The sequence below is a fragment of the Eupeodes corollae genome, chromosome 1 (assembly GCF_945859685.1).
Source record: "Eupeodes corollae chromosome 1, idEupCoro1.1, whole genome shotgun sequence".
NCBI classification, from domain to species: Eukaryota; Metazoa; Arthropoda; class Insecta; order Diptera; family Syrphidae; genus Eupeodes; species Eupeodes corollae.
In genome coordinates this window covers 193,527,666-193,549,198 of record NC_079147.1, presented here as the reverse complement: position 1 = coordinate 193,549,198, position 21,533 = coordinate 193,527,666, and the positions used below count along the sequence as shown (strand labels likewise).

Below are 21,533 nucleotides of genomic sequence, written 5' to 3'. Positions count from 1 at the left end.
CATTATTTTGTTTTGCTTAAACGAAGGTTAAACACATAATACTTCTCATAAAATAACATAAAACGCCCCCACAAATATTAAACATCATAAAGTTAAAAAAAAAATAACAAATATAAATACTAATTTCTTTATTGAATTTATTTTCCACTTTAACCGTTTCATAATCCAAAGAAATAACACAACAAACAAAGAGGAATTAATTAATTTTTTCTTATTAAGTATTATCATCACATATCAAAAGTAGAAGAATAGTATAATAATGTAGTTATCTTAATTGGTTTCTTTTTATTTCCATATTAATCTTAATTTAATTATATTTCAATGCCCCCAAAGAGTTTAAAACCAATTAAAATAAAAGATTTAACAAAATATATTCATATGTACGCTATATGATACTTGTATACCAATTGAGAAGACAGAATGAACAAAAACAGCAAACAAAACAAAAGAACTGAGGTCAAAACTTGCAGTATAATGATAATTGAAAATCAAATCAATAAATGAAATACTGTACATCTGACTCATGTAGTTAATAGAGATCATCTAATCACATTTGGATCAATCAAGATTTTATAGAAAGTCTTGAATCCATAATATCAATAAGCACAAGAAACCTCAAAAACTGAAGTGAAGGTTTCCCAAAATTCTTAAATCCACATTATCAGCTTGAAAGTTGGTCAATACAAAATACGTGAGGTCAATATAATAAAAATTCTAATAACTTCTCAAATTCAGAAACAATTAGATCTTGAAATCTCATATAATCACTAAGAAAAAAAATGCAAAACAAAAGAGTTGAGGTAAAAACTTGAATTCTGAAAAATCAATGGGAATTACCCGTCTTCAGGCTTTTAATTGGTTTATAAATGGAAAATATCGAGGGATTGTCTATTGTGCATGTAATTTCCATGTGTATCATCATTTTGGATCATTAAAACGATCCACAATCCACATTATCATCATCAGAATCATTGAAAGTAGTTGAGGAAAATCTAGAAAATCCCTGCGGAAATCACACGCCTTTCAATTGATGGAATTCCTTATCATTAACTGAAGTGACTTATTTATATGCCCACACTTGCCACACATAATCCACATTTTTTCAGTTCTCTTTTTTCTCTCTTTCCCTCTCTCTCTTAAACTTGGCTTAAAAGAGAAGCTTCAACTATCGCTCATTTAATATTTTTCCGTGCATTGACATCAGACTTACGAGTTCTGATTCCAACCACAAGCAGTTTCAGAAAAGCCCACTGATGCACATCACACAAACAAACAAAAATTTAATGGAAACAACAACAAAACTTATAAAAGAGAATTTGGTAGAGAGTAAAACTGTTTCTATATATACGAAATTCACCTTAGAATCGGTTTCAGTATCGCGTTGGCGGGCAGCCCAAACGGATTGTTGATATTTCAACTGCCTTAATTTTATTAATATAAAATAAAAAATATAAGATAAAAGATACAACTTTTTCAACTTCAAGACTTCTCTCATATATACAAAACGAAAATAGATTCTTATAACTCGCAAGCTGTGTGTCATGGATTATAGCCAAGAGCGTGTAGTATAAGCCACCTCTCATGCGTTTGATTGTGTGTTGTATATTTATATGATTTTTATTTTATAACAAGAAGAACGAGTCTTTAGCTTAAAAAAGTAAAACAAAAAAAACGTTAAAAAATCAGCTCTGAGACTCTGATGTCAGCCAATGTTCAGTCTTGATTTGTATCGCGGTGAATTTGGTTCACAATAAGTTTTATTTATTTTATTTTCATTCCAAAGTTGGAGTTAGTTCTATGTACACACACAATTTCATATCTGACCTGGCTGTAACATATGTTAATATTTTCGTGTAAAATTAAGTGAAAAAATTACAAGAAATTGTTTAAAAAGTTAAAAGGTGTCAAAAAATCTGTCGAAAATTTGTATTTTATTCTTGGGGGCCCATAATTTAAAAATAAAAAAAAATAAAAAAAAAACGGTTCAATCAAAAAGTGAAAAGTGATGCCTTAAATGAATGTGCAACTGGTTATAAGTTTTCAAGTGCCTTATTAGAAAAAGGCAAGAAAGAAAGAAAGAGTTCAAAAACTCAAGTCAAGGATACCTACCTAGTTATACCGCCTACATACTGTCTACCAACAGTTCGTTTTGTTTTTTTTTTGAGTGTTTGCTAATTTCTCTGAATTCACTCTCCTTCAGTGGATTTACTAACCAATACCGGAAAGTTTTAAGGCTGCATCATATGTCATCTTTTTCCACCTACGTATTTTAACCGCATTTCTTACAACTTGGACAGACATTCGAAAAAAAATCATAAAAAAGGTAGGTGCAAGTTTTTCTTTTTTCAGTTTTTTTTTTACCATCTCCTTTCATTGCCAATCTCTTTTTTTTTTATTGGTCTGCATCATCATCATCGTCATTCGTGTTGAATGAACTAAATTTTGATTTCATTTTTCCAGTTCCACTTAATTTTTGTATATTTTTTTTGTCGGTTTCGTTATACTTCTTCTTCCTTTCGGCTTTTTTTGATGATGATTTTGTTGTTGTGCTTTTATGAATCTACTTCTGTTTCATAAGATAGAGCGATGGTGGTCAATGCCACCATCAGAAAAATTATTATTATTTTTATTGTAAATATTCCTCTGCTTTAACCGATATGAATCATTTGGCTTTCCGGTTAAAATATTGTTGTTTAATTTAAATTATAAAGTCTTATATTATTTCTGTTTTGTTTTTAATTTTGTTTTATTTTTTGAATATTTGATTTGTTTTGGTTTTCTTTGGAAGTATATGTAATAAGTTAGTGTTGCGGGAAGTCTTTTAGATGTCTGCATTTAGACATCATTCTATTTTGTTTAATTGTTTTTTTATTGTCTATATAACTAATTGTGTAATATTTTAAATCTTTTGGAGCTCTATAAATATATGCATATTAATTTATTCAACCAAATATTAATATTTATTAATATATGTGACAATCTTTGATTTATTGTTAATAGTTCAAGTATGGATGTTAAATTCCAAATTTGAATTTTTATTATGGTTTTGTGATGCAGGTGGATACAAATATTAATGGAAGACTAGATTTTGGCTCGAATTTATTAAGTTTTTTTTTTTAATAATTTAACTAGTTTTATAAAATACTTAATTGTATGTTAATTTTGGTGGACTAATAGGTCACTGATGTGGGAAAGAAACTGGTATTTAGTAACATGTTTTACTAAACAAACAAAAGATGCATTTTTGAAAATAAGTTTAAGAAATATTTAAGTTTGAAAATATTTATTTGACGCTCAATTTTAGATTTTTGTAACTTATTTAATTTGCTAGGGAACAATTATATGCCATCTTTTCAGTAATCTTAATTTTTTCAAATAAAACTAAAAAGAAGTGATAATAGAAGATAAGCATTTGCAGTTGGTCAATTTATTTTATGCTTCATTTTCTTATCTTAAGCTTAAATAAACAAATATCAGTCAATATATATAGAAAAAGTTAAGGTAAAGTTTTTCTATTGAGACTTCAGTAAATTGTATGTATGGATGTATGAACATTCTCAGTTCATCAAGTGTTAAAATGACGATATTTTAGATTGTATTCTGGTTTATTATTAATTTGATTTTGAAAAACTGGGTATAGTTTTCTGAACAGTTTACAATTAATTGTAATTCTAGATTCAAGTTTGATTTCCAGTTTATCTCCTAAATGTATTTTTAGTTAATTTAGTCAAAAAATCTGCTAAACAATCTCTAGATAAAATGAAAGCTGATAGAACTCTAGGCTGTTTAAAAAGATTTGAAGTGAATTCCGAGATCTTTATGTCCCTAAAACTTTATGTATACCTTTTGTTGGATCAATCCTTGAATACGGTTTTATAATTTGGGTCACTTATTATTACACGTTTGGAAAGAAGGTTCTTAAGGTTTACTTTAATTTTTCTCCCATGGTCACATGGAGTAGCTTTGATTCCTTGTTGTAAACGGCTTAACCTAATAAGTCTTCCATCTCTAACTAATCACAATTAAAGCAACTTTGCTTTATTGTGGGATTTTGAGTGGGCCCATTTCATCTTTATCTGTTTTGTGTTAATTTAACTTTAATTTTAGCAAAACTAACTTGAGAAATCGTGTGCCGATTAGAAAAAATTTAAGCCGATCAAACTATGCTTTTAACATAAACTTACAATTATTTTCTTTTAAAATTGATTGATTATAATATCAAGACTGGTAGTTTCAAATTCATTATTTCTCACATTTTTAAAGTTCTTAATTTTTCGTTTAGTATTTTTATATCAGTTATATGTTTAACGCATCAATATAAATTAAAATGCATTACATAATTGTTTATTTAATTATAAGTTTTGTTTTTAAACTTAGGGCTAGAATCTAACGTCATTAAATAAATAGAATCATTTTTATATAAATTGCCATAGAAGAATCTATATAAATCAGTAAGGTTCTCTTTGCAGTACCCAGCAAATAGTAAACAATTCTTTGGCGTTAAGTAAAAAGGTCTTAAGTCAAAAAATTGTATTTTAGGTTGTTGATTTGGTGTAACAATTTGAGTGTGTAACAACTTTTCCTTAGACAATTATAAAAAAAAATTTCTATTTATTTTGATATTAAAGTCTTCAGTTCATTCAGTTTATGTGATCAGTTTTTGACTTAAGTCCTTTTTTGAATACGCCAAAGAATAAGTTTTAGTACTTTATAAATCATTTTAAAGCCTACATTTTTATCAGGCTCTTTTGTTAAAAATAGCTATTTTTTAACAAGTAATTTGAATTCATTAAAGAAATGATGATGAACCGCAAGGTTAAGTTTTGCTTTAATTTTTGTACCAAAATAATTTTCAGTCTATTCTTTTCTCGTCAAGAAAAACATAATCCCAATAAAAACATATAGCTACACAGATTTTTTCTTTGGTTACACTCACAAACGTTGAATATGATGATGAACTCATTATTCTCTCTTATTTTGATTTTCAAAAGCAAAAATTTATCATGATTTTTTCAATTACTCTCTGTTTCTTTAGTTTAAAGTTCCAATTCTAGAAGAAATATCCACGAAAGTAAACTTAACAAATATTTCAAATAAGTCCAAAAAGAACGTCGAAATAAATCCTTCGTTTATAATCTTGCTTAAAGAAATTTAAAAAATCGAATTTTTTGGTTTTATTTCGCTCCAAAAATATTCATAAAACCCCACTAAGCTTTGTTCATTAAGCAACTTTGCAAAAAATAATATCCTGCAAATTAAAATTGCGAAGTGTTTCACAAAATTTGAAAGAGTTTTTACTATTCAAGTTTTTCAAACTTTATTTGAAAAGTGAAAAGGAAAAGTGTTTCACAAATTTTAAAATAAAACTTTTGTAATTAATTTGTATTTTGAAAAGTTGCAAGGGAAAATCTTAGATTGTTTTTATTAAGATCAAATAATCATTCAAAAATTGATGAGTCAATAAATATCATGGTATCATCAATTCATCCAACTACATAAGGAAATCTTCTTTGAGGAAAGAATTTCGAGGCTATGTCTGAACAACTTTATGGCCACCAGCAAATGGTGTTAGAGGAAATTCATCAATAATAATATTCGAAACTTAAAAAACTACTCTACAGACCATTGCTATGGTCATTCCCTGTTATTGGTCTCCATTCCCAGTCTAATGTAGTTTACACAAAAGGTTGTACAAGCACCTTAAAAACATATTCCTTTAACTATTGAATTGTAGTTTATTTATAATTTTATTATATTGAATTATTGTTTATTTATAATTTTAGACAGCACAAATTTCCACATACTTTTCGTTAATAAAAATCTCGCTTTTGTCAAAAAGTCGAAGTTTATTCTTACTTTCACTATTGTTTGGTCACTCTTATTACCTTCTTCGTTTTCAAAATATTCTTCAAAATGATTTTTCTAAAATTTGTTTGCAACAGCTTTTCAGAAGACACAGTTTTTTCCCATAAAATGTCAAACTCCATTAAAAAAACCACTACAAAATTAGACATTTTTGAAATTGAAATGGATCAACGCGTTAACCCTAAATTTAAAAAATGATTTGGTAAAGTCGTCAAAATTTAAAAAGTAGCCTATGTCTAATGTCTTCTTAACTTTTATTTACTTCTTCATTTTCAAAAATGTTTGTTTATTTTTTTATAAGTTTTCTACAACTTTTTAAAACAAGATCTTAATTGCAAATGAAAATTTTTCTTTGCGTATTACGCAACAATTTTTCAAAGTTCTTAATACAATTTGCAAAGTTCATAATTTGGTGAAACAAAAGAACAAATACTTTGCGAAGTAACCAAATTTTTCAATTTTCTGAAAAGACTGCACTTTGCAAATTTGAATTTGGTAAAACGTATTTTGCAAAGTAAAAGTTTAAGTTTTAAAGAGAAAAGTGATAAGTGTTTGATGAAACATGTGGACATATAAATTTAATAAGATTCATATCGATGGGACAATTGATGACAAGTTTTGATTATACTCGTACGAGTAAGTCTTAAGTCTTTCTTTCCTGATCTCTTATAAATGGCGAAACCAAAAAATGTAGATTAAATACTTTTAACATTCAAAACGATCTTATATTATTTTGAATTGCACTCCCTTTTTCCAATAAGAAGTATTTAATTTGAATTAAAATTTTGCCATCTATAAGAGATCAGGAAAAAGAGACTAAGATTCACTCGTATATTCAAAACTTGTCATCAACTGTCCTATCGATTTGTATCTTATTTCATTTATATGTCTACATTTTTAAAACAACTAACAGTCCTAAAAGCTATTAAATAATATGAACGTCCTTTTGAAAGGAGAATTTGAACTCAAACCGTCATGAATTAGTAGTTGATGTACTCGTAGATTGCAAAATTGTGTAAATCATTTGATGTTTATCAATGTAGAAACCCATGTCCGTTTTTGCTAACCTTTTTTTGTTACATCACTAATGGTGCTAACATAGGCTTTAACATCTTCTTATACATTAGAAAGTAAACATTCAAAAAACGTGTCTAAGCCATTACTATGGCATTGAAGTCGATCAATTCTTAATCTACTAGTATGAAGATGCCTTGTTATCTAAATTACTTTCAAAAGTAAATGAACATCGTATGTTGCAGGGAATGCCTAAAGATGTCTTATACATTTTGTTTGGTGGATTTGAAAGAAGGTACCAAGGTTTTTCATTGTTTTTTGTTTTTATCAGGTTTGATTAACCTAAAATTTAAATAGTTCCTAATTTTCTGAGAATTAGCATTTTCCTTCAATTTATTTATTTGTTTAAAACTTAAAAAAAAAACGATTTTAATATTATTTTATTGTTAACCAATTAAAAACCTTTTTCTAAATTAATTATTCTATTTTATTTATTTTTAACAAGTCTGATTATCTTCATCTTCCCAATAAGACAATTATTTGTCATGCCTCATGCAACAATTACTTCTAATTTAAATTTTAATTAACAAATTAATATCAGACTTCACAATAAATCACAGTATCAGAATTCAGATGTAATTTGTGAAATAAACAATGAAAATCGTTTATTTTACTTGAATTAATTTACTATAGTTTTCTGTCTGTTAGTTTTGTTGTTGTCTTTATTAACATTTAAACAAATTCCTAAAGAAATTTAAATGCAAATAAACGCATTGGATAAACATTCAATGACAAATACAGAAATTCTTACTGAAAGCCAATACCAGCACCTGTTTGCTAAGTAAATAAATAATTGACTAAATTTAATTATTATGCAGGTATATAGACAAACAAAAACCAATAACTAGTCAAACAAGATCGAAAGAAAACAGATTAATAAATGTACCGTTTTTTTTTTGTTTTTAATTTAAATGCAGAAAACCATAACGAATCGAATAATGTTAAGTAATTAAGCGAAAGTAAGCTAAATTAAAATAACGTCTTAAATTAAAAAGACTTAAGAAAAGAATATTTCAAGCTTTAATTAATCTTTTTTGAAAGTGTTTAAAGGTTAAATTATGCAAAAAAAGTTGACTTTGATTGAGTTTCAAAAGTGAAATAATCTCAACAGAGCAAAGGTAGGGTACGTCAGCTAGTTTTTTGCATTTAAAAATAGTTCATAAAACATAAATTTGTCTCAGTGCAGTATTTTTAAAATAATGACCTAAAATAAATCAAACACAAAGTACATTAAAATAGCGTGCTGTAAGTAAACGATTTTTTAGCTTCTTTTACGACAAAATATTTAAATGTACCACACCTCAATCACATTAATAACCCTAGTTTTAACATAAACTCTTTTATTTTATTGGATGTTGTCTAGGTTATTTTTTATTCACACTTCCTAATATGAACACCTTAATTTTAATTACTGTCATAATAATAATTTTTTAAAAATTCATCAATAAAAAATAGTTTATTTATTTGTTTGTTCGTTTTTTATTTTATTCTATTTTATTTTATTAATTTCCCCATAAATCACTTAACACACAACGACATAATTCGCATTATGCTTCAACTACATTTATTCAACAACATGTCAATAAACTATTCATTTTCTAAATTGATTTCTTGAATCATAAATCCATCGTCTCTATACAATAATAAATCTATTAGTCAAATAAAGTAGCAGACAACTAGTAAAGAGATATACATAAATGTTTTATAAAATAATCAAACAAAAAAAAAAGAACTTTTAAGTTGAGATCATCACATGGCTTTCGTTCCTAGACAATCAATCGTCTCGTGCGTCGTCGTCGTTGTCGATCGGGTCGGTCGTCACCATATTAAACAACTGTACATTCACAATCCATCTTTGATCGTTGGCTATAAGCTCGAGTATATCAGAATTGGTAATTTAGTGACCCCTGACGAGCGACGACGACGATGGAGATCTATATTTTAAATGGCAATGGATGTGATAGAGAACAATACGTTTGATCAGATCTGACACCTTGTCTGGCAATTTACCAGTTAAACTTTGTTTGGTTCTTTTTTTATTTGTAGTAAATTAATCAAACAAAAATAAAAACACGACAACAATTGGTACAAAAGTTAAAATGCATCAAAAACATTGTTAAGGAGTGCCTCGTGTATAATGGTCCGATCCGGTTAATTGAAATATAACCAAATATGGCGTAGATACGAGTCTATGTATTTTTGTATTCATGCACATAAATAATAATAATTCTATAGCCAATTGAGAATATAGTAAAAAATCAAATGTATCTTACCAAATAATTAAACAAAACTATCACGTGTACTTGGTTGGATTTTTTTGTCTGCAAAATAGTCAACTTTGCGCACATGTTAAAACCTAACGATCGCTACAACAACGATAACCAATTAAGACATGGTTTTAATTGTTCCAACAGGCGTGAAACATCGATAAAATTTTAATTATATCCATACGCACCATACGCATTTGTAAAATCTATGCGAACCTATTTTGTGTTTTTTCATTTACAGAATTGAATTGAAAATAAGTAATAAAAGAAGTCCATAATTTTGGTCAACTACTTTACATACGCACCAAACTAAAATATTCAAACGAAAAACAAAAATGAATTGTCTGTCAATATTTTCGTTTCTTTTGGTCATAAAGCTACCTACCATCTTATAAATTTGCATGTCTTTGTCATTATTGAATTTAATTTTGTCAATGAAAGAAGAAAAAAAGGAATAAGTAAACGCGATTTGTTTTTCATTTGACTACAAACAAAAAAAAGTTCGTTGCTCAGCTCTTTTGTTCTGTTTTTGATTTTACTTGTCGTTTAATATTATTTTTTTTGTTGCTTGCCCTGCAGTCATGGTTATTTTTTGTACTCTTTGTTTTACTTTAATTTGTTTGTATTATTATTTTTGTGGTCATTTGAAAGTAAAGAAAAGTGAAAGGTTGTGTTTTTATTCTGTTTTGTTTTAAGTTAGATATCGAATTTCATATCATGTCACCACCACCGCCGCCGCTGCATACCGTGTAAAAGAAATAAATGTTCTGCTTGGGTTCAGGTGTCAGCTGGTTAGAAAATATTGTCACACCTTTGTTAACAAGTTGATTGTGACCAGATATCCATTAAAGACTTTCGTTTTCTTTGTGTTTTGTTAATAAAAAAAAGTTAAACGGCACATTTACTTGTGAAGGAATTAATCTTGTGAAAGTGAAGGAATGCGAGATCCTGGAAAGGGAAGTAATTGGCTTTCTTATGAAATTTTACGCAACAGAACACATTTATATTCATTACAAAACCATATAATTTCTTCTCTCTTTAAATAGTATCTACCTTCATATTTTATAAGATTACCTCCACCTACAGTCTACATCTTCATCACATCATCATGAAAATTGTGTGTGCAATCATAATTAAATATAAATTTTTCTTTATTAGTGTGTTGTTTGTTGTTTCTAATTAAATTTCCATCAAGATAAAAGCCATAACACCCAATATTGTTACCAAATCACCGCCATCGCCGACGCCTGCTTTATTGAGGCCCATTTAAATATCATGTAACACATCATTCGAATCTTACAAAACACAAAATGCATTAAATAAATCACTTTGTAAATAAATTAAAAGAAAAAGTGTTATTTTAATTGCTGTGTTAACCTTGTAGCTATTTACCACATGAATAAGATATAATTTTAACAAAAAAAGCACATCATAAGACACATCAAGAAACTAGAACAAACATTGTAGTATTATTTGGTGTTGATTTACACTGTCTGAATATTGAATTTTACATTTCAATGACAGAAAACTGTAACCTTTTTATTTTGATTGTTTTTTTTTTTTAATTTAAAATTCCACCCGAACCTGCAATAAATGCAAATATTTTTGTATTTTGTCGTTAAATAAGTAATTTGAATGTGAAATATGTTTGCTGCATGTCTGTCTGGGGATGTTAAGTTTAATTTATACAAAAGACACGCTAGGTATAATTAACCTTAAACTTACTGTTTTGTAGCCTTACTACAGGTGCCTGTGCATGGAATCGGGTTAATTATTGTTATTACAGTGTAATTATGGAAAATAGTTGGTAGTTTGCTTTATTTTCCTGTTTGATATTATAGATTTCTTGTCTGATCGATTGGAAGGCAACAATAATTGATTGATTGGGTGGACCTGGATTGATATAAGCAAGGAATATGCTATTCCAGTTTTTTTATATTCACATATCAAGTGCATAAAGACAGGTTTTTAATTTTTTAGATCAACTTGCAGGTTATATGAGATTATTATCGGTTGTAAGGAATTTTATGGATTTATTTCCGTATATGTTTAAAATGTAAAACGAGAAGACATTTTTGCTTGGAGCTTGATATTATGAAGACAAAAACTACTCAAGTAGGATCAACTTGGTTTGTATTGAAGGAAGATGTGTTTTTAATGATTCAATTTACGAATTTTCAATGTCCATGTATGATGCAAGAACTGGTAAAAACTGTTTCAATCTTTGGAAAAAATATTTAGAAAAAATTTGAAAAACTTTAAATGCATTGTTGGTTAATTTGAAGAGTTTAATTAGCAATTGATTGTGTTGCTATAAAGTCTATTGTAGTTACATGTTTCAGAAATTTCAATCATCAGACTCCTCTTTATGCCATGGTAAATACCTTAAGCAAAATCTTATACTTCAATTTATTTATATAAACAGGACGATAAGACACCCATAAAGCACATCATAATATAAGAGATATTAACACTTTGTAGAACATTAAAATCACGAAATTTTTGAGAAAATCTTTTAATAAAATCAAGAGTCATGTTAGCCTTTTTAATAACATATTCAAAATGGTCAACAAAAGTTAGTTTTGAGTCCGAAACTATTGCAAGGACGGTAAAACTTGACAAATTACTAATAGGTGATAAATTAATCGCATAGTTAAAGACAATCACATTTTTGTATTGTCTTAACTCTTCAGTATTTAAATCTAAGCCATTAATATTGCACCATTCCCAGAAACTTTGAAAGTCTTTTTGTAAAAGATGTCAGTCTTCTACATAGTTGACTGTATGAAAAATGTTTACATGATTGGCATATACAAATAAGAGACATAGAATTAACTGGGACGGATGGAAGATCGTTAATAAATAGGACATACAAATAATAACAGACCAACGTGACAACCCTGAGGTACAAGAGAGTTAATAAAAAACATTTAGAAATTGTATTTTTAAAAACAACATTATATAAGCTATCGTGGAGATATGAAGATATCCATAACACAGAATTACCACTAGGACCCATATTTTGTAGTTTTCTTTAAAAGAACAAGATGGTTAAGTTTGTCAAATGCTTTGCTCAAGTCAGTAAAAAATATAGCGAATTTATTGTTTTTTTTTTAAACGCGTCGTCTAGTTTAATAATTTATTCTTTTTTTGCTTGTTTTATTTCATATTGTATTTGTTATTTATTTTAAATTTGTGTCAGTGCTGTCGGGAGGATGCAATACGGAGTTTTTAACAATTATAATGTGATTTAATACAAGTATTGAATAAAGAACAAAAAAATCCCTGAAGAAGTAAGGAATTCTTACGAAACGTTGGGTAAAAGAATGGAATAAAGTTTTTTATTTATTCGCATTCAAAAAAACAGAAAGACCAAAAGAGCCTTATAAAACATAATAAATAAGTATTTAAAAAAGAATTGGTCAAACACATACAACAAAAGCAATTGATTATGTAAATAATTATATCACATACAAACATGATATCAAAATAGTAGTGGTTCCAAAGATTGAAGGCGCAATACGAAACACCTTGTATTAAATGATGGTAAATCAATTTTCCATCGCAAAATCAGAATTAAAGTTTTAGTGAAAAGTTTCTCTGTTCTTAAAACTCCCATTGAATGAAAAGCATACATAAGATTCCAAATCGAACATTATTCTAAAATTGACCTTGCAAAAGAAAAATATAAAGATTTTAAGGTAAAAGAATAAGAGAAGTTTTTCGCCAATGTGTTTAGAAAAAAAAATTTAATCAAATTTTGGATGGAGAACATCCTTATAAAACATCATGCTATGACATTTAGATACATTTAAATGCAGTTCATTATTAGTACACTAAAAAAATTACTTATGAAGACCGTTCTGCAAGTTAATGCAGTCCGAAAAAGATTTATGCGTAAGAATAAATTTAAGGTCACCAACATACATTAGACAAAGCCTATTTTGATAAAATAAACAACTTGAAATATCATTGATAAACAAGAAAAAAAGAAGAGGCCCCAAATGACTTCCTTGTGGTACATAGAACTGGGTTCGAAATAAAGTTGTTCATTCAAACTTGTTGAATTCTTTCATTAAGATAGGATTCTAGGCATTTTAATAATTTAGAACGAAATCCTTATCTATGAATTTTGACAATAAATAATGGGTAATCAACCTTTTCAAGTGCCTTAGAGATATAAATTTATATAACAACGCATCGATACACTTTTTCAAAATAAACTTATAAATAATTCCTAAAAATTATTAGATTGGCCGATTCTTATCTGTCACCCACCGATAAACCCATGCTTTAGAGAGTAGATTATTTCTTTCACTGAGAAAACTGTTTTTGGAAAAGTTTGGGAATTACAAATAATTTACAAATATGGCAATAATTTATAACTTCATTCATAATATTTTCATTGTCTTATGATATAACTATCCCAAACAGAGGGATTAATAATTACCTTAAGAGAGATTATGAGACCGGTCTCTAGTTCTGGTCTTTGATCCGATATCATTTGTTTTTCCTTACTCTATTTTTCCAGTGCAACTATTTTATTATAATATACACATTGACAGATCCCTCTTCGAGCCAGCTCTTTTTCACTTATGTTTAATACACAGCTTTCAACACAGAAATCCCTTATGGTACTTTAATTTCAAAACCATACCCCATTTTTAATAACACTATAGATATCTCAACCTTGATTTTAAAAATACATTCAAACAAGTCTGATTTTCATTGATGATAATCAACTTGGTGATAACTCGCGTGACAGTGAAAATGTGACTATAATATTTTTCCAAGTTCAAAAAAGAAAAAAAGATTTGCTAGTGTTTTAATTACATTAATTTATACGCACATATGCATAGATAAGTATGGAACAATCAATCAATAAATCTTAGATTACAATATGTCTTATTTTATTACTCAACTTCAAATGAGATGCCTGCGTCTTAATTCAACATTTTCTTTGCCATTATCAACACGATTCACTTATGAAATAATCAATTCGATTCACATGAATGCTTAGTCAACAGGTTTATTTTATAAAATAATATATTTTATAATAATCTCAATAATATAATTTTCTACACAGACTAGACGACTTACGTCTGTCACAGACATCATGAAGATGAAAAACCTAATCACTATGAATGCCAATCTTCGCACAGATATAGTTTTTCAAGCCTAGACCTAGAGTATCTCAATCATTCATCTTTTCTTCCTATAGGTTTATACAAAAAATATTAAGAGGCAAGTCCACCAATTATATCTATGAAGTTATGAATATGTTACATTAAAACAGGTTCAGTAGAAGAAATAAAAAAGACAGAAAAAGAGAACTAATAATACAAAATTACCAACTACCGTATCTGATGATTGACTTTGACCATCACGGTCTAAAAATTTGCATCGCTTTAGTTCCACACATATCAAACTTACATATGTGTTCAACTATAATCACGATGAACCAGAAAAAGAAATTAAAATATTTCTTAGATAGTTTTTCAGGAATTTGTATTCTTCATCATGTGTTTATAGATGTGTCTTTTTGTAAATATTAAGCGAGCGCGTGCTGAACTTTCCTAAACTAATTAGTGTCAATATTTGTTCTTCTACTTCTTTTTTGTTGTTTTTGGTATTGTTAAAAATTCAGTCACACTTCAAGCACAAACGGTTTATAATGGCTTAAGAAAAACAAACAAATATTAAAGTTAATATTTGACCAACTATTAGATGAGGTAGAAGCTATAGCACATAAACGGTTTAGAGCCTCCAAAATTAATCAAGATTACTGATTGTGTCTAAATTTAGACTTATACGAGTATATTAACATTGTTTAAAGTTATTTTTTCTCTAAGCTGGTAATTTGAGTGGTATCAGTAATAAGGAATTAAATGTCTTAACCAAGTCCTTGAGTTCAAATTGTTATCTGAGTAATAAAAGACCTGCAACTCCTCCAACTCATGAGCCACAGATTAGTCATCAAGAAACTTCCTCATTACGACACTTCTTTGAGACCATCAAAGGAGTAAACCGAAACTCCATTCACCACTTCATTTTACGTAATACAAGGCCTACATATCATCTAAATGAATAAGCCTTTATTGATACGAATACTGTCAACAATTCAAGGATTTTCATTCAAAATTTTAAGTTGTACTCCTTCTTGAAGCCTTCCACAACAAAAAACCAATAATCAGCGCCAGCTCCCTGCTTTTACAAAAATAAAGCAAAAGTAAACCTCAACGTCAACCATATTGACATCAGTTTAACAGTAAGGTAAGTCCAAGAAAATCGGTCAGTCTTGTCACGATTTGGATCTTAAATTAACAATAAATATACGATTTGTTTGTCGTTTTTTCTTTTTTTGAAAAGATATATGTCCGGTGGTGTGTCTGGTGAATTACAAATTTGTATCTTCAACTTAAATATAAACAAAAATAAATACATTTTATTGTATAATGAAACAGCTGTTAAGCATAGGTAGTGAACATTGATGGTTTTTATTTAACTTACAAACCTTTAGTGAGTGTCGCGCACGCGTATGACATTTAAACAAATGATGCTAAGGCCTTGCATTGCTCATCCTAGGTTAGGTTCATACAAAGTTATTCGTATTTATTATTATTGATACGATTTGCATTTTAATCGAATCAAATAAAGCTCCTCGGTTATAATCTTATTGACTTGAATATTCAAATTCTGTATATTTGTTTTTTATTATGCAAAGTGTTCTTCTTTTTTATGCAACAATAATTCTGAGATGTATAAAAATGTGTATTCATTGGTGTAGAAAATTAAGAGCAGATGATGTCCAGTTCCATCTCTTCCCTAGCCCTTCCCTTATATCTTCAGATACAATCAAGTAATTTAAAATGATGCAAGTAAAAAAAGTGAAAACAACTTTTCAGTTTTAATGTTAAAAAATAATTAAATGTTGGTTATTTATATTGATTGACTTTTATAGAGCAAGTTCAAGTTAATAAACATCAGCAATTATAAAGGATTTTAAATGTTAATTTTAAGAATGAAAAAAGTACTTAAGTTATTTTAAGAATATTTTTTATTATTTCAATTTTAAAATTGACTTCTTGAGCAGGTTTTATTTTGCTTGGCTTCGTGTTGCTTGAAATCTGATTTAATTTTGAATATCGCAGAGGCTTTAGACTATTTTACTTTAGGTCCTTTATATTGGTTAAGGTTGATGTTTGAGCTTAGGGACTTTAAATTCTCAAATATGCGAATAATAATCGTAATGGCAGGGACCTATAATTTTGGTGTCGAATACACACGAATAATATAAAAAAGCACAAATTACTCTTGGAGATTTAGTTAATTCCTCGCAAGAGGCAGTACAAAACTTTACAAAAAAAATATTCTATCTTCTATAGATGAAAGTTTTTCATTCAAGTTCAGAAACTTGTATAGAATAAATTGCCAACGATTTTGTCAAACTTTTTAAAACCTATGATTTGTTATTTCAACAAACTCATTTCAAATTGAGAAGCTAAGGTTACAAGACAAAAATATAAAAAGCCACTCTAAGAAAAAAGTTAAAGGCGTCAAATGCAAATAATATCTTCCACCAGTTGGAATACAAATTTTAACATTTATCATTGATACTTGCATTAAAATTCAATATTTTCCAAGTTCTTGGAAAACAGCCATAGTTGTTTTAATAATCAAGGCAGGGAAATACCTTTATTTACCAAAAATTAAGCAAACATTTAAAAGAAGAAATATTGAAATTTGTTTCAAACAATACTATTTACCCTAATACCGGGATGATGAGTGTCTTATAGATGGTGATTTAGATGCTCGAGAGAGGACTTTACTTCTCAATTGCCTTCTAAGTCCAAAGAAGCAGCGATTTGCAAAAGTTATTCTTCGTTTGATTTCAGCGCCAGTGTCGTTGTCTGTGTTAACAGCGGTGCCTAGGTAGACAAAGTGCTTAACTACCTCAAAGTTATAGCTGTCCATGGTGACGTTTTGTCCAAGACGTCGTTGTTCTGTGCCCTTTTTTATGACAGCGTAAACTTGGTCTTGCCCTCATTGACCACTAAACTGACATCACGCTTTGATCTTTCAATTATGTCAATATCGTCTGCGTATCCGAGTAATTGGATGGACCTTTGAAAGATTGTGCCTGTAGTGTTGACGGTTGAGTTTTGCACAATTCTTTCCAGAACGATGTTGACGAAGTCGCATGACAGTGCATCGCCTTGTCTAAAATCTTTTTGGACATCAAATAGAGCAGCGTGCATTCTCCATCGTTATTCAGCACAAACGGATAAGTTTGACAGGGGTGCCAAAACTAAATGTTGCTCTGTAAAGCTCTTGCCTATACATGCTGTCATACGCGGCCTTAAAATCGATAAAGAGATGGTGGGTATCGACTTGAAGCTCCTGGGTTTTTTCAAAGATCTGCCGCAGGTAGTGTGAATATTTGGTCGATAGTGGACTTTCCTGAACTGAAGCCACACTGATAAGAACCAATCAGGTTGTTGACGAATAGCTTCAGACGTTCACATAATACGGCAGAGAGGATCTTATACGCAATGTTAAGGAGCCTGATGCCTCTGTAGTTGGCGCAGTTTAGAGGGTCTCCTTTTTTATGTATCGGGCACACTGTGCTGAGATTCTGCTCATCGGGCATGCTTCCTTCCGACCATATTTTGCAGATGAGTTGGTGCATGCTCCGTACCAAGTCATCGCCTGCTGCTTTGAATAGTTCGGAAGCGATGCCGTCAGCTCCAGCAGCTTTGATTGACTTAAGTTAAGTTATAGCTATCTTCCCTTCGTCAAGGTCGGGTAGGCGGAATTGTTGATCTGCGTCGCCGAGGTTGTGATAGTGCTAGTATGTTCTGTTTATTTGTATTCTGTAATTTTTGGTGTTCCCCAGGATTCAGTCCTTGGACCTTCTTTATACAATGTGTATACGTCAGATTTTTAAATTCATTCTTTTTGTGAATCTGCTATTTTTGCTTATAACAAATTTCACATCGCATATGTTTGTTCTTAATATCGAGACCAACTTAAAATATGCCATTAACAATTAAATTGAATAAGTTTACTAAATTCTGCAAGTAAGTGTTTTGAAAAATAATTAAAAACAAACTAATCTCACACATCAAAAATAATAATATTCTGCCTCCTGAGCAATTTGGATTTCGAGCGTATAGTCCACCAAATCGATCGAATAAAAAATCATTAAAACCAATAATTTTACCAATGGTTAAAGTACTGGTATGGTTTTACTTGACGTTGAATAAGTATTTGATTCTGTTTGGCATGACGGGCTCTTACACAAGCTTTTGATGCTCAACTTTCCCATGTATATTATACAAATTTTGAAGTCCTTCGGTCATCAAGAACTTTAGTTTAGTTTAGTTATATGAAATATAAGAAATAAAAACTATGTCTTTATTGAAATAGGAACGATACACGCTTCAATAAAGCATTTAAAGTTCAGTTAAAGTTCAAATTTTATCATCCAAAGTTAGTAGTTTTGCAACAAAAATTTCCTGATTTATTTCTCGAAAGGCGATAACAATTGGCAACTGATATTTTATTGTTTACCACAAATATTTTTTTCTTTGAATCCACGTGGAAGATAAGGTCTATGCCAATTCTTCAAGGTTTAAGACTTTAAAAAGAATTCGTGAAGTTAACCAGGATTAACATATGTAAATGTAACTGTTAATACCATTTTTTACATGAAATAAATATTATTTTTTTAGTCTAAGAATCTTTGCTATAGTAAGGGTGAAACAAAATTATATCTACTATTGATTACCTATCATTTTGAAATGAAAAGTTATATGAATTTAAGCAGTAATGTCTAGTGTTTAGTAACCTATAGGGTGCAAGTGGTTAAGAATTCAATATATTGTCCTACAAAAAACCTTAAACTTTTTGACATTATCAATACAAACAGTTTTGAAAACAAGTCATTTCGTTTTTACAAAAAAAAACTTGAATAACCACCTTTTGACCTATCAATTTACTGGTAAATCAATACCTACTTCTTTATTTGATTGATAGTCTCTCTAAAAGACTGCTCTAAAATATGAATTTTTTCTTTCAGTCATTAAGCTCAATTCAACTTGGCTAACAACAAAAAAGAAAAAAAAAAAACAAGTTCAAATTCCATAACACCACATCACATTTGAACAATACCCATTAAACAAGTTGATCTTTAGTCACTCTTAAGTCATAATCATTAATATTAACAGCGTATATCCTTTCAAGTCTTAACAAACGAAACATAACATAAAATTTAAAAGAGTTTACAATATAACAGAGTAACAGAAAACCACTATGTACCAACGATGCCGTCTTGCATTCTTAATTGCAAACAACAACCAAAACAGATCTCCTTGTATACACCTCAAACTTTGACCAACACAAGAAATATAACAGAAAAATATCATAAAAAAAAGAAGACACAAATCTTTCAGGTAAAATGATCATCAATTACCAACAACACGTCAGTCAAATCCGTCAAAGGCACAAGTACTGCAATCAGGAAAAAATCGAGTAAAAAAAACGCGCATAACTTTTAACCCGCCTCCTTCTTGATTGGGATCTTCTTATTATTTTTTTTACCAAAAAAAGGCAATATAACATCGACTTGTTCTAACGGTAACCACAGCACAAAATATATACAAACATATCTGCGTATAACTTTCCCATCATCCAGATAAATACCTTAGGCATACATATTTGTGTATGTCTGAATATATGATTATGTGATGTGAGTTCTGACAATTCGTATCCGTAAGCGATTTGCACTCATTATACGAAAAAGTCATAAAATTTGTTTTGAACTCTTCTTCATATTTTTATTGTTGTTTTTGTGGTTTCTTCTGTTGTTGATTTATTTTGTTGGATTATCATTCTCCACTTAAGAAAACAGACAGAGGAAAAATAAAACAAATATTCAGGTTAACAATGAGCAAACGACAATAAGCGAAGAATTGTCTTCAGTTTTTGCATCCTTGATGTTTGCATCTTTCCACATTTTGTTTAACCTAAATTCTTAAGTGAATCTATTTCTGGCGTAAAAAACCCAAGGAACTTGTACCTGAACTCAATTCAAATATTCTTTCTGACCTGAAGACAAAAATACAAAGAAAACAAATAATTGCATTTCCGTTCTTAGAGAGAGGTCATGACTTGTATTTGTGTGCAAACTTGTAATTCCCTTTAAGGCGATAATGGCTTTTGAGATATAGATTAACAAAGATCCAATCATCAGTATGGCGTGGAGCAGGCAGCGTCCAAGTCGAATGGTTCTCGTGCTAATAAATCAATTGGATTTGCCTCAAAAGATAAACCCAAATGGGTGTTCAGTTCATCTTTATCAAAGAGATTCAGTTCTAGTAAAGGAAATCACAAAGTTCTGTTCTTTTTTAGTTTTTCTAACTAAACAAATGATTAATTGGTTAAACGAGTTTTTATTTAAACAAAAACAAAAAAGTGCACAGTCTCTATAAGTATTTCTTCCTGATCAAATGTATATTTTTGCACGATCAAACATAGATAAGTCAGTCATTTGTTGTTGTTGTTGTGAGGAACTGAATTGATTTAACCAAACACACACGATTAAATTGTATGTGAAAACGAAAGAGTTGATCTGCGAACTTGATTTAACGTTTATTTCTCTTGAATTTGCTTTAAATTTGCATAAAACAACTTTTGTTGAAGGTCAACAGCCTGGCGAAGATTGTGATTAAGGTATATATTTAGTATGTAAATGAGGTAGTTAATGAGTCTGGAAATGGAGTACATTCACCGGTTTTTGTTGTGCGATGATTAAGACTATAGAGAGCAGTTGTTGCAAGGGAAGTTCCAATTTTTTTTGTTTTTAGACCAAACGGGGAAGTTTTTTTTTTGTTTTTGATTAGACGATGTGTCATGATAAGGAAAAATGTAGGCTTTATAACGGGATTTTTATGAGAAAGTCACCCACATACAGCATGTAGGTATGATGGACTTATTTTATTCGACAATAGCTAGCAGTAAATTGAGTCTGAAATCATATTCCATATTTGTGCGTGTGAGGATTATGATTTATTGTTACCATTTTGTGAACCTTTTTATATTGTTATGTTGTCACCTTTCTCTTCTTTATGGTTTTTAAAGATCCATTTAAGATTGTGACAGACAAACAAATACAAACCACCTACAATTGCTTGAGTTTGTCGTGTACATTATTCATTGTGATTAACCGTATGACACCCTTAAAGAGTTACTGTTAGGCATTGTTACAGTTATACTTAAAAAAGAGTTATTTTTTAAAATGTACACAATTTTCAACAGTTATGTATA

At 29.3% G+C, this 21,533-nt stretch overlaps 1 protein-coding gene across 2 annotated transcripts in view; it reads left to right on the top strand.

The window, feature by feature from the left end:
- Positions 1–1,376: 1,376 nt before the first annotated feature.
- Positions 1,377–21,533, top strand: part of LOC129942272 (serine-rich adhesin for platelets) — a 123,910-nt gene continuing 103,753 nt past the window's right edge. The window contains exon 1 of one of the 2 annotated variants that reach the window (XM_056051134.1): positions 1,377–2,323. The gene's annotated coding sequence lies outside the window, so the exon portion shown is untranslated. The remainder of the gene's footprint in view (positions 2,324–21,533) is intronic. The other variant, XM_056051135.1, reaches the window with a different exon arrangement.